This window comes from Sapajus apella, unplaced genomic scaffold (assembly GCF_009761245.1).
Source record: "Sapajus apella isolate SASKATOON/1434 unplaced genomic scaffold, GSC_monkey_1.0 scaffold45, whole genome shotgun sequence".
Classification (NCBI taxonomy): Eukaryota; Metazoa; Chordata; class Mammalia; order Primates; family Cebidae; genus Sapajus; species Sapajus apella.
Genome location: NW_022436985.1, coordinates 8,242,069 through 8,254,020, shown reverse-complemented (window position 1 = coordinate 8,254,020; position 11,952 = coordinate 8,242,069). Strand labels below are relative to the sequence as shown.

The 11,952-nt window shown below is 35.9% G+C and overlaps 1 pseudogene; it reads right to left on the bottom strand.

The window, feature by feature from the left end:
- Positions 1-10,526: 10,526 nt before the first annotated feature.
- LOC116524547 lies at positions 10,527-11,734 on the bottom strand (annotated as a pseudogene).
- Between the last annotated feature and the right edge of the window lie 218 nt (positions 11,735-11,952).

Genomic DNA, 11,952 nt, shown 5'->3' with positions numbered 1-11,952 from the left:
TTTTGTTTTATTTTTTTCTAAAAATTAATGCACATGAAGGTTGTACTTACCTCTCCCTGCTTTTGTTGTCATTTTTTACTATCAGTGAAATATCACCAAGTTGTCAAATGTTGATCTTTCGTGGAGTTTCAATGTCCTTTGAGAGAATATTCAAATGCAAACAGAAGGGAGATGCATAACCATTAAATTGGATCAACTGTGTGCTCTGAAGGAAAATAGCTTCTGTTGCTTTTTTTGTTTCATTCATATTACATACAGTAGACACTGAAGAAAAAGCAAATAACCAAACCTAAACTCTGCTATGAAATAACCACAAAAACATTTATGTTGATTATGGCTCTCTATCCTTTTTTAATGCATATAAATAAAAAATATATGCAATATATGTGATAATAATGATTGATTTTTAAATATTTTATAATTTTTTTCAGTATCAATGAATATTAAACTATTTTGTAAGTATTTTTTCCTATGTGCATAGCATTCTCTTTTGTCATAGGATATTTAACCCATATTTATTTGTAGATCTTTGCTTTTTCCCCAAATTGTCAACATTATAGATAATATTATATCAAATATTATACATAAGTGCCATTATATGTAAACATACATTTATATATATATATAACATACATTTTTATATAGCTATATAAATAGGTATATAAAACAAAATTTACCAGAAGTAAAATTGTTAATTTAGCTAATATGCTAATTCAAATAGAGTAATACATACTACCAAAATGTCTACCAGAAAGATGGTACCATTTTACAGCCCTTCCGACAGATTATAAAAGTACTGTACTAATGTTACTACATTTTGCTAAGACCTCGTATTACTATGCTCTTAAAACACTCCCATACTGAGAAGTAAAATATAACATATTTTTCTTTTAAATTTGCATTTCCTTAATTGCTAATGAATTTGAACATAGCATATAGTTGATGAATTAGGATTTTATATATTTGCCCAATGTTTTGTCTTTTGCTAAATAAACAAATTATTTGGCATGTGTATTGCAGACATACGTTAGTTTGTCATTTATCTTTACGGTAGTTTTCATTGCAATAAATATTTGAATTCATCCAATCTAATTTATATTTCTAACCAATAGTTCATTGCAAACTGATTAAAATTAAACTCATAAATGGGATCACGTGTGATCAAATGTGCTTTGGCACTTGAGTCTGAGACTCCTTGAAAACTTTTCACTATTAGTAGATTTTTCTACTATCACTATCTAGAGATTAAGAGAGAGTTTTGCTATCATTTCCTTATATTTTCCATGCTCAGTCATTAAAACTTCAAAAGCAATGGTAGAAAATAAAAGTGAAACTTCACGGGTAGATGAAATAAAATTTAGCTAGTTATAAGTACAGCATTTTATTATATTAACTTGGTGCACTTACTTCATTAGAGGTCTGATTAATCAGCCCAATCCTTTATACTTCCAAACTTTAGATTCCCCCTTTGCTAGTTAAACTCATATCATTATATAATATTATGACATTTAAATACTTTAGAGATCATTTGTCTCCTCATTTCTCAAGTGTCATTAGCAACTTACATAAGTTGTTAATAACTTGATTAAGATTACTCCGTAGCAAGACTAAAAACTAGGTCTTTTGATTTTTACACGGCATTATTCTTCTCTTCCATGGTTCAACATCAAAGATATTTGCTGATTTTTATTTCAACAAATTGTTTGATTTTTGAAAAAAAAACAAAAAACAAAAAGTAAAATTCTGTGGTGTGATCAACATGTTGAGGGATAATCCCAGAAAGAGAACATGCTCCTTTGTTGACCAGAGTCCAGAATAAGGCTTCTCAGTTGCTTTATTACACGAATGGAAACAAATAAGATATTAATTCTAATTATAAAGTGAAGCTAGAATTTGAACAAACAAACGCAAAACAACTTTCCAATTTCCTAATAAGTCACAAGTCTCAAGAGAAATGAATAAATGGCATCTCAGTCCTACAGTCATGTACATAACTGTCTTTTAAATTTCTGATTGTAATTCTCTAATTTGTACAAATGAAGAGCATTTCCCTAGGGCTTGAGTTGTTCAGGACACTAATAACAGAAGACTTGCATTCTTATATTTCAAGATAAATTTTCACTGCAAATACAGAAGAGCCACATGTTCCTGGAATTTACATATTACAATCACAGACACTAAAAAAAAATAATAATAAGTAAATTTATTAAAGGCAGACACAGTATAAAACTGAACGTGATAAGAAAATAAATTCACTTTTACAAAATATCAGTAAATTCATTTGTATAATCTTCATAAGTGTCTCTTGAAATTCTGATATAAAATTTATCAGACTTGTTTCCTAATCTATTTTATTCAGGTGTTATGAAAATTCTTAAATTATTAAAAGGCTTATTAGTCCTTTCAACTTTTGACTACTCAACAAGTTGTAAAATTTCTTTGAATAGTAAACTAATGTATAGTGAAATGATTAATACTATTCTAATATTTTACATGTTTATCCTTTTAGTGGCCACCAATATTTCTTATCAGTGATATATTTAATATGCATATGTACCTTCTCCTCTCTCTCTCACTGACCAAGACACACAAAATAAATCACCAAAATTCCTAAATTTAGGTTTAGAGCTCCAGATTACATTAATATTTTCTTTGGCATAAAGAGATTTTCTCAAGTTTCTAAGATAAATCTCTTTTTAGAGTTAACATAATTGTAAAGAGGGAGGCTATTGCTACATGGCTATACATTTTCTGTTCAGAGGAAGGAAGGAAGGGAGGAATGGAAGGGAAAGAAAGAGAAGGGGAAGGGAAGGGGAAGGGGAAGGGAGGAGAGGGGATGGAAGGAGGGAAGGGAAGGGAAGGGAAAGAGGGAGGGAAGGGAAGGAAAAAGAGGGAAAGAGGGAGGGAGGAAAGGAGGGAGAGAAGGAAGAAGGAAGGGAGAGGGAGGGATAGGGACAGAGAGGGAGGGAGGGAAGGAAGGAAAGGATGGAGGGAGGAAAGGAAAGGAAGGGAGGGAGGGAGGGAAGGAAGTTGTTTTTAAAGACAGAGCCAATCAGGAGACATGAATTTCAACTTCACAATTACAATTAAGTCTAGTGAAATGGGTAAGAAAGTAAATGCAAAGTAGGACCAACTTTCTGGAGGGCAATTTGATACTCTCCATCAATCTCCTTAAATGTTCATATATTTTGTTAAATTAATTCCACTTCTAGAAATGTAGTTAAATAGAGAAAGATCAGAGATGTACTCACATATTTTTGAAAAGATAGTAAACATATCAGTATTTTACTATAACAAATTGAAACATCTAAAATATTAGTATGGAATCAAATAAATTTTTACTAGGTCTGTTTATATAATGATAGGGACAGGAGGCAGGGAAATTCTGGGCAAAAGAGAGTAAATCTCTTGCGAGGACCCCATCCTCAAGCTGAAAAGCCTGATACCATGGCCCAAAGTGAGAACTAATATCCCTGTTTTTCTGCTTGAATGTTGCCTTTTCCAAAACACCCATGGCTTGCCCTACCCCCTATCCTGTGCCCACGAAAACTCCAGGCTCAGCTGGCAGAGAGAAGCAGATGAAGTATGGTTGGACATCAGAGAGAAGCAGCTTGACTTCAGAGGAACAGCTTGACAGTGGTACTTGGAGAAGAATCTGACTAGAGATGGCCAGATTTCAGGGGAAGATTACTGTCTCCTTTTCAGCTCCCCTTCCTGCTGAGAGCCACCTCCATTAGCAATAAAATCCCCCACATTTACCGTTCTCCAGTTCATATTGTGAACTCATTTCTCCTGGATGCCGGAAAAGAGCTTGAGTGCCATAAGTACGGATATGGAAGGCTGTCACACTGACCCTTTGCCCTAGCTGGAGGAAGGCAACTGCCTCACTCAAGATAAGGAGAGGGCCCACTGTGTTTTAAGCTGTCTGCAGACAGCAGAGCTAGAAGAGTACTGTAACACTTTTTCTGGGCCTTCAGGGGTCTCAGGCATCCCCCTAGACACTGCTGCGGGGCCATTACAGAATTTGCTCCTGCTGGTCCCCAAAAGCGCTTGCCCCAGATCCTGCACTCATGCACCTGCTTCCTCCCTCCAGCAAGCACTGGAATGCAGCAGGTCAGAGTGGGTGGGGTTTGCCCTTACTAACACTGAAGCAGCTGGTTAGTTGCTGTGCTGACATACTCCAGTTCTCGCCTGCAAAGGGGTCGGGGGATATCCGACTTCATCAATACAATACTATAAACCATGTAACTAATTTTAAATTAATATCTAGGAACATGGAAATATGCTTATGATAAAAAGTTAAGTGGAAAAAGAGAATGAGCATTATAACCTCAATTTTAGAAGAATATCTGCCAAAATGATAACCCCTATAATTATTAACAGTTGGTGTGATTAGGAGAAGGTTTTATATTCTATTTATACGTTTTATATATTTCTGTAATAAACATGTAATTTATCTAATCATAATAAAATGAAAAATGATACAGATGGCATATAAAACTTGTACCTATAGGTACAAGAGCTATTCAGAGAAACACTTACCAAAGTTATTACGATTATCTTAATAATTTAGTGTAATCCTAAATTCAAACTGCAAATTTCTATTGATTTCATTGATAAACACATAGATACAAAAGATATTTATACTATTAAGATAATCGTAATAACTTTGGTTTCCTTAGAAACTTTTCTTTGTTGAAATTTTTCTAAGTATCAGGATTATACCAGATACTTTAAATATTTAATTTTTTTCGGCCGGGCGCGGTGGCTCACGCCTGTAATCCCAGCACTTTGGGAGGCCGAGGCGGGTGGATCACGAGGTCAAGAGATCAAGACCATCCTGGTCAACACGGTGAAACCCCGTCTCTACTAAAACTACAAAAAATTAGCTGGGCATGGTGGCGCATGCTACTCAGCTACTCAGGAGGCTGAGGCAGGAGAATTGCCTGAACCCAGAAGGCGGAGGTTGCGGTGAGCAGAGATCGTGCCATTGCACTCCAGCCTGGGTAACGAGCGAAACTCCGCCTCAAAAAAAAAAAAAAAAAAAAAAAATTTAGTTTTTTTCTTAATTCCTACTACTTTAAATATTTAATTTTTCTTAATTCCTATTACTTTAAAGATTTAATTTTTTCTTAATTCTTATGAGCACTGGAACTTAAATTGGCAAATGGCTTCTGATATCACATTACAGATTATTTCTCTGAATAGCTCAAAGCTCCACATATCCCCCAAATCTGCTATTTTCCAGTAATTTCCTAATTCTATTGATTTAACTACCATCTGTTTAGTCACCCAAGTTAGATATTTAAATTCATCTTGATCTGTTTCTCATTCATCATTAAAAATAATTAGCTCTAAATTCCAGTGCATTATTTCTCCTAAATGGCTAAATACATCTCTATAAATCAACAGCACCTACAGTTCTAAACATGTCATAGAAGGTTAACAAATACATATTTGAATTCTATTTTTTAGAGAGTTCAAGCCAGGTGTGTGCACCAACCACACCAAATTCATCATTTCCTAAGCAAAAAACAAAACAAACAAAAAACCTGTTCTCTTTAAAATTTCCACTCACAATATAAAACAGCAAAAGTGTGCCCTCTCCTATATTTTCCTGTGTGTAATCTTGGAGTTCAATCCTTGTAAACTGAACCAATTTTATTGCATCCCAAATACTTTGCATGACCTACTTTTAAAGAACCCAGCATATTGAATTGCAATTATTTGCTTTCTGTAAGTTCTCTTCACTAGATTGTGGACTGCTCTATAGAAGGGTCCATGCTTTGAATCTCACCTTGAAAGGAGATTCCATCCTTCCTTCCTGTTCCTAACATCAACAGAGGCTAGAATATATGGTAGGCATTCATAATTATTTTTCTGTGTAATGTTATTTTGATTGTTACTCTATGTTATACTCCTATATTCAGACTGCAAATTTCTATTGATTTCATTGATAAATCACATCTATTTCACTATAGTCCCAGTTCATACAACTCTTAGAATTTATACTCATGTCATTTAACAGTAAAAAAAAAAATGGCTACTCTTTACCCAAGAGATTTATATTATTAAGATAATTGTAGTAAGCTTTGTTAAGAAAACCTATCTTTGTTGAAAATTTTCTTAAGTACCAGGATTATGCCAGACACTTTAAATATTTATTTTTTTCTTAATTCCTACTTAGAAATGAGGCAACTGACAACCAGGATGTTAAAAAAAAAAAAATTAAAAAAAAAAAAACTTTGATAAGGTTCACAGCCAGTAAATGTCAGATCTACATAGGACCAAGTCTATATCATTAGAAAACCGATTTTCTCAAGTGAATTGAATGGAAAGTGTTTGTAATAAATAATACAAATTTGTTTATATGAGTGTTATGTGGGTATATGGGTATTTTCTGAGCCAGATCAGAAAACTGTTATGGAGCAAGTAATAACAGTACTATAAAATTTCACTTATTTTAGTATTTGTAGGGAATATTACTCAGCCTAATAATAAATGTCTGATATGATCCTGAATTCTCTCATTTCCCCTTTGTGCCTGCAATTGACAAGATATTTGACACTGTATCTCAAGATAGCCTTAGGAATAATGCCGAGAAACATGGGTAGATATTAATGTAATTAAGGTGGAAAGAAAGTGCTTATATTATCACACCAAGAAACTATTAATGTGTTGATTCTGATCTGTTGCCATTTTATTAACGGCTGTAATGAAGAATTAGAGAGTATACGTAATACATTTGTAGATGATAAGATTCATTGATATGACAAAATACATCAGAGAAGAAGAGTCAAATATAGAGATTTGATGAATGGGCTAAATCATCAGAAACTGCATTTGAAAGGAATAACTATGAATTCTTGCCTTTTGTTTCAAAAACCTAAGTAGCATATTAGAAAAAGATAATCACAAGAAGAGATAGAGAATTTCAAAAATTAAGAGGATGTGTTACTTCCTTCAGTTGTCACCTCAAGGTAAATCAAAAGGTAATGTGGTTGCCTCAAACAAACAAAACCAAAAGGCAAAAGAGAACTAGAATTTCTGTCCAACACAATCTGTGAAGGAATCATTTTCCTTAATAAATGTAGAACCCTCCAGGCTTTAGAAGCTAGCAGCAAATGAAAACTCTCCAGGTGGTTAAGGGAATCTGATAAAACAGATTTTACAAGATTATCAATACACTTGGCCTTTTCCTTAGAACTCAGCCACTTAGAATAGAGCTGCCTTCAGGAGGCTGGATGACAATGCACATTGTTCCCCTCCAATCCAAGCTAGGATAAAAATATTCATTTGCATATGCATCTCAAAATTGAGCCTAGTTGGTATTTTCAGAGCTTTTTCTTGAACACGAAGAGAAAACCAAAAGGGAAATGGCCGGACACCAAGAAATACAGAAGTAGTTTGTCTCAAAGATGTGAGCCCAAGACTCAAACTCTGACTTAATCTACCGTTGTCCCAAAGTAAAGACGCCTGCCTACTCTCCCGAAAGTTTTATGGAGCTTAGCAGGTGCAAGGCCAGAGTTTCCTCTTTGAGATCCAAAGTTAGCTGCAGCTCTTAATCAGCCTCCCCTTGAGGACTGCCACTTTTCAATTCATGTTTCAGGAACCAGCTGCCTGAACACCTTGCTTTCTTGCTGCATCCTAATCTTCTGTTCAGTTCAGCATTTAGGTCTGAGGAACATAAATCTTCAACAATAATTAGGCAGATTTATGTTGCATGAATAACTTCAATGTCACCTTTCAGGTGATTCTGTATTTCCTGTACTTGGAAAGAAACTATACTTTTTCATGCACCAAGAGTAACAATATTCTACTCCAAAATGTTTCCTGCATGACACTCTATAAAAAGGGTCTGGTGTCAAAGCATTTTGGGAAGCACTGCTCTATGTTTATCCCTCAGGGAATCATGGACACGATTATAATAGCAGCTTAGGGATCTAACATGGCCTGCAATTTAAAAACCTCTTAAATTAAAGTGTTCTAAAACTCAAGTTAACTGAAAGTTTTCCAAGCTAATTTGGTCAGAGAACAGATTATGCATGGAAATTCTGTCGTGTGTTCATATAGCACCTATTAACCTCCTATGGAAGGTAGTTTGTCCAACACTGCTCTTACCAAAGAAGTATAGAGTCAGATTTTCCACGTAACATGAAATAAGCAGATCATTGCCTCTCAGATGTTAGTTTCTGAGAATCAGGTGGGTCCTGCTCTATATGTTCAAATACATACTATTTCAGTTTTGAGAACCATTTTTCCTAGTAAGCTGGACATGTATGATTTTTTTTCTAAATGAGAAGAACCAGTAGATCTTTTTAAATGACTGAAATCATGCCCCATGAAATGTGTTTGGAGTAACTGAAGATGGGATATCTAGTATGTAGAAGAGAGATGAACAGTGGGGAAAATGTCATTGATTGCCTCAATATTTGCATTTGAAATAAATCCATGTGAAACAGGTTTTGGGTGGGGCCAAGCATGGTGGCTCATGCCCATAATTCCAGCACTTTTGGAGGCCAAGGCAGGCGAATCACTTGAGGTCAGGAGTTCAAGACCAGCCTGGCCAACATGGCAAAACCAAAAATACAAAAATTAGTTGGGTGTGGTGATGCACACATGTAGTCTCAGCTACTCAGGAGGCTGAGGCATGAGAATCGCTTGAACCCGGAAAGTGGAGGTTGCAGTGAGCTGAGACTGCTCCATGGCACTTCAGCCTGGGCAGCAGAATGTGATCCTGTCTCAAAAAATAAATGAAAGCAAAAACAAACAAACATAAAACCCCAAGAGTTTTTATGTATTATCTCAAGATAAAGACAAGGGCCACGAAGGGGCACTAATCACAGCCCAGTATAACAATGCTTTATAACAGAGCTATTAAAAATTTAATACGCTAACTCCCAAGGATGTATGGTTCTTATTGCTGGGGAAGGTCCTTTGATTTACCTGCATCCCAGATGCTCATACAACTCCTGAAAATACAAAGGTGATTTCTACCTATGCACTCTTAAGCCAGGAGCACACACATCACATACAGGCATAAAAGTATTCTCTATGCCTTTGACAAAGACCTTTTCAAAGCTCTGTAAATAAACAAAAGAGGGAGTAGTTAGTTCTAACTAAAGACCAAACCTGCTTCACAGACAGTGTTTCAGCGCACTCTGAAAGGGATTTGAGCCAAAATATTGTAGAAAGGAATCTAGCTTTAGCTTTATAGTTGGATGATATGATTTTGAGATCTCTTCGATATCTACTTATAAAATTCTATTTATTATGCTTATATTCTGTTTATTATTTTAAAACTATGCCAAGTCTAATACTTTGATTTTTACCATTTATTCGCATTATTATATTCTTTCTTCTACTGTTGAATTTTATCAGGTAAGAATGAGCAAATAAAAACTAACTTTCCAATTTGAATGATATGTAACAATTAATTCCAAAGAAAATCCACAATTAATTATTTTATTGTTCAGTGTTTCAGATTTTTCTTTAAAATGTTGTCTTCTACTATGCTTTCCAAATGCAATCTTAAGGAATACCATTTTTTAAAATGTCTATGTAAAGGAGAGAATATACGAGATATTTGGAGGTGGAATAATAAAAATATTCTTTAAAGGACCCTAGAAATAGGTCCGTTAATTAAAATGTTAACTGAAATGAAATGTAAATTGGTAGGCAGTTGTAGAAATCTCCATCAAAGCTCTCTGGTCCAAAAGCCTCAAATCCCACAACCACATAATGAAACACAGAGGAAATATGAAGTTCAATTGAAATATAGAGTTCAATGGAAGCCAAGAGATCTCAGAACCCATCAACATTTGGGTGCCTGGAGAAAAATAAAGGGGAATATACCACCTTAAGAAATCTGCAGAGCTACCCAACTCACAATGATACAGTTATATCTGGCCTATGATTGCCAGATACTGAAGCTGAGAACATAGTTACAACTTGCTAAAAAATATTATAAGCACTGGCAAAGAGAAAACAGATATAAAGTTGTAATATCTGTAATTAGAATAAACATTAAATTTTATTCTAGGCAGGCAACACATGATGTATCTCATGTGAACCTTTTAGATTGGTCTTTATTTTTATGAATGATCCTTCAAATTCAGAAGGAATAATACTACAATACTATTCAGAAGGAATAATGCTACAATACTATTCAGAAGGAATAATACTACAATACTATTCTGAAGGAATAATACTACAGTGCTATTCAGAAGGAATAACACCACAACACATAGAAATGATCATGATTCTCTTGTACCAAATAACTAAGGGAAACTATTAATACATGATCAACTTTATAGCAGCAAAGATTGATTCAAGTCCAAATATAAACTAAGCTCTCCCTGTTTATAAATACATGTGTTTATTTACATATGCAGATGTAGTATATTTCATCTGAAGTATAAAGAATAAAAGGAGATACCAGCAAGATCAAATATTTGTTTCAGTCAGTCCGATAAATTTATATTAAATAATTTCTAATTTCTTTTTTTTTCTTTTTAAGATTACACAATAATTTATTTATTGAGAGCCTCCTCTCCCCGCTTTTGCAGCCTCTAGGTCACTTTTTCCACTTGTAGATTTTGCGCGCAAGCCCCAGAAAGATAGCTGGGGGCAGGGGAGCTGCATACTGTTCAGTGAGACCCATAATGTGGTTGTAACTGTCTTCCTCATGCTGTGAGAACATGGCTGGCAGATCCAGCTCCTCTTATAATGCCTTCACTTGAGCCACCTTCTCAGCCTCCTTCTGCCAGTAATTTTCCTTCGGGATCTGGCGCTTTTCCAGAGTGGACAGTTGCAGACACTGGACCACCAGCCAGCTGCATTTGCTGTCCTGGATGTCAGTGCCAACTTTGCCAGTCACACTGGAGTCCCCAAAGAGGTCAAGGTAATCATCCTGAATCTAAAAGAACTCTCCCATCTCCAGCAGGATCTTCTTGGCATTGGCATGCTCCTTCTCGATTCCTGCCATGTACATGGCTGCAGCTACAGGAAGGTAGAAGGAGAAAGTCTTGTACTTGACAAAGATTTATACCTCTTTTCAGTGAATCTGCCGAGATCCATATTGCCCTGGGGGCTGTGATGAGGTTCAGGGTCTGCCTAATCTCAGTCTGATAGGAACTCTGCAGGAAGAGCTTGATCAGGTTCAGGTAATAGGGCTGCTCCCAGCAATAGAGCTTCAGCAGGCAGTAGATATATGCTTCCAGAAGGATAGCATCATTGATGGCATCCAAACCCACGCCTGGCTTATGATACCAACAGATCTGTCCCCGCGGGTGAGGGATGAATCCATGATGTCATCTGTGGCCAGGAGGAAAGTTTGCAGCAGTTCCACACACCAGCCCACAGTCAGGGCCCACTGGAGACTATCAGCATCCTGTTTCCTTGGCTCCACCAGCTCCCGGAATGCTACTTGCACCGTCAAACCCCGGTGATACTTGCCTCCAATAGCGTTGTACTCCAGGACCTCTTTGAGCCATGCAATAGCATCTCCTGTCTCTGGGTGCCCCATCTCATCCTCAGTCAGCACCCTAACGACCTGGGAGAAGTGCTGAACGAACTCCTGCTTTTCTTGGGCATAAACATCTGATTTCTGGTCTTCATTCATTCTGAGGGAGGAGCAAAGGGCTCTGTTACTGGATGCGGGTTCCTGCTCCAGTTTCTAATTTCTCTCACCGACTCTTACATTAAGGCAGTCTTTTGGCCTACAACAAAAATATCATGTAGAAAGTACTGAATTACCATGACAATGGGAAATTTTGCATTCTGTTCCTTTTTGGGAAAGCAGAGTGAAGAGATACTCATGTAAAGATGTGCAAGGTTTTCAGACAATTTGGTAAACAGAAGGAGAGATGGATTTTAAGTATGCAAAAAAATTGTTTAAAAAATTAAAAATATTCCATCTAGAGGTATTCATTTAATGTTCCTAAGTTTTTG